The sequence below is a fragment of the Triticum urartu genome, chromosome 5A, assembly GCF_056163025.1.
Source record: "Triticum urartu cultivar PI428250 chromosome 5A, HENAU_Tu73, whole genome shotgun sequence".
Lineage (NCBI taxonomy): Eukaryota > Viridiplantae > Streptophyta > Magnoliopsida > Poales > Poaceae > Triticum > Triticum urartu.
The window spans coordinates 144,506,596-144,509,498 of record NC_141877.1 but is presented as its reverse complement, the minus strand read 5'-3'; the positions used below and the strand labels follow the sequence as shown (position 1 = coordinate 144,509,498).

Here is a 2,903-nt window from a genome sequence, read left to right as displayed (position 1 = left end):
ATGTTAGATAATCGAAACCTGAGACGATTTGGTTTGGTTTGCGAAGAACATGGCTACACTTCTTTGTGGTTGATCTAGTCTCATCGGTTATAACATTGTGACGTGTCTCATTTCTTTTGCATTATATGCCAGCTTCCTCTACGTAAGTCCAACACATGTTTGGTGTAGCGTTTCTATCTTGGTAGGTGGTGTTGAGCAGGGCCTGCCCGATTGTGATTGAGCAGGAGTAACTGAACTAAAATTTTCTACCGTTTCTGCACTTTTTAATGTTTAAACTACTATTTCCATCAAAATGTTTGATCTAGTCTCATCGGTTGTATGTTCAAACATGAAGTCTCAAATAAGTTTGGGAAAAAGCTCAAACAAAATAAAAAAACCCATGAAAATTTAAATGGTAAAAGTTGAAGTCGCCGCGAGAAGTCCAAAACATCGTAGCAGAAAAATTGAGTTAAAAAAACACAAAACATTTTCTTTTCAAAAAATAGCATTCAGTTCAATGATAATGATATAATCCACGCAAGTTCGAGGACTATGAAAACCGTAAACCATTGAAAAGTTGCAAGGAAAAGCCATACCAAAAAAAAGTGAAGTCTAGTATGCGAAAACACCCTCAGTACAAACCCATACGGGCATCAGTTCAAGTACTTTTTTCGGAACCATTCAAAATTACTCTATGAAAAAATACCTCCTCTGTACAAACACACACATAGATTAGTACGAGTGCCGCCGCGAGCGCCGCCGTTGTTGCCCGCGCCCCAAATGTTGTAGCTTAGACGACTTCAGAATGTTTATCGTGTGTGCTCTACCGTCGTGTGCTAGTCCAAGAATTCCATGTATTACTAAAATGGGAGTTCAAAAGAAAACCCTATAACACGCGCCATGCCCCGACACCATGCTCGGGACGCGAAAAAAGCTTAAACGGAAAGAAAACCCTATATGAAAATTCAAATGGTAAATGTTTAGGTCGTAAAATGAGAGAAGTCCAAAACACCGTTGCAAATAAATATTTTCTTTTTGAAAAAAATGTCATTCGGTTCAACTATATAAATCATGCAAGTTCGGGGACAATGATACCATAGATCGTTGGAAAGTACGAGGAAAATCTTACGGAAAAACAGAGTAAAGTCTAGTATATGAAAACCGCTCAGTACAAACCCAAAAATTGGAGATCAGTTCGAGTCCTCTATTTTCAGAAGAATTTAAAATTAATCTATGATAAATAGGAGTACTATAGAAGAAGAGAGAGGGAAATCAGCTGCAACAAACAAGCACCCCTTCATGGATTACAAATATCCAACATAGTGCCATTTTGTGATAACATCATAAGCCTGCTAGAAGAAACCTTCAAAGACAAAATGAATTGGCATCTAGAAAACTAATGTGCAAGATGAAAGGAACATGATTTATACAGTGCTAAATAGTACACCCCTCTTCACTCATCCATGTATTTACAAGCGTGAGGGCGAAAATAAGCACGAGATGGCACAATAGTTCCTAATTTTTCCTACCCTAATCAAAAGAATTTAGGCCTAACTATAGCTAAGCTGGTACTCCATTATTGATCCCAATCAAGAGAGACTGACGATCGAGCAGTAGTAACTCACATAATCTCATCAAGAGTCAAAAAGAGAATTGAAAAGAAGTTTAACTCATGATCAAACGGTTGTTCGTACGTCCATAGTACCCCGTCCCGAATGCATCTTTGGTTTTGCTCAGAGTCAGAGAATCAGAGCCAGAGCGTGCCGGCGTCCTTGAGTATGGGCACGAGCTCGCCGGAGATGTGCACGGCCATGAGCCGATCGAGCCCGCCGAGGTTACTCCCACCGATGAACACTGCCAGCAGCGCGACGACGGCCTCGCCTCCAGCGTTCCCGGCCACCGCTGCAGCGAGCTCGGCCTCGTCGGCGACCTCGTGCATGGCGGGGTTCACCCCGAGCCCCTGCAACAGCCGATTCACCACGTGGCTGAGGTAGCACCCGCGCCTCCCCACCACCAGCACCAGGCTCTCTGCCACCGCCGTCCTCACCACCTCCCCGCCGTCGCCCCTCGCCGCCGTGTCGGCGAGCCGCGAGCCCGCCCTCCTGGCCGGCCACGCCCTCGGCCTCGACCTGCTCGGACTGCTGCAGGCACGCCGGCAGCTGGCCGGCGCTGTAGGGGATCGCCTGGTACATCTCAATCGGCCGAGCGACGTACGACGTGATCGAGCTCTTCTCTTTTTCGCTCGGTTCGCCGTTGCTGCGCCAAGTCCCCTGCTGCCATGGACGCGTGCTTCTCTGCTTCCCCCGCGTTCTCTCATGCTCCTGTCACCGCCTGCGTGTGGACTTGTACCGCCACTCTACCGCATGTGCGCAAGGGACGCAATGCAAGAGGCGCCCTGCTCCTTCCGCTTCTCGCCCACGCCATGGCGTGCGCGCTCCTGTAGAGAAAAATAGCTCAGAGTTCAATGAGATGAAAATCATCAGTACAACCGTCTGAAACCATCAGTTCAAGTAGGGTAACAGAATAATATTCTGTTACGCGTAATAGAATAGCCTAGATGTATATATATATATATATACAAACGAGATCTCTTTTTTGCATATTCAAAGTTTGAGATTGCTAGCCAGGCCTGCTGCCTGGTAAAATGTACCAAAAAATTGAACCATAGGGTACAATCATGATTTCTTACCATGGAAAAAATTGGAGGCGAAACGATGAACTCATGTTTTCATTCAAACAAAAATATGCTATTAGTTAATGTAAATGTTTTCAAATAACACACGGTTCACTCATGAAAGCCGTGTGTCCACTAAACTGTGGCTGATGCCCCCCTGCCACGTGCGTGATCTGAGTCGTGCGTTTTGATTGGCCAGAACCCAAACCCCATGGATCGTACGTATGCACCGTTGGACTCTCCTTGATCG

At 45.6% G+C, this 2,903-nt stretch overlaps 1 pseudogene; it reads right to left on the bottom strand.

Moving 5' to 3' along the window:
- Positions 1–1,726: 1,726 nt before the first annotated feature.
- Positions 1,727–2,171, bottom strand: LOC125555835 (monothiol glutaredoxin-S9-like; annotated as a pseudogene).
- Positions 2,172–2,903: the final 732 nt, after the last annotated feature.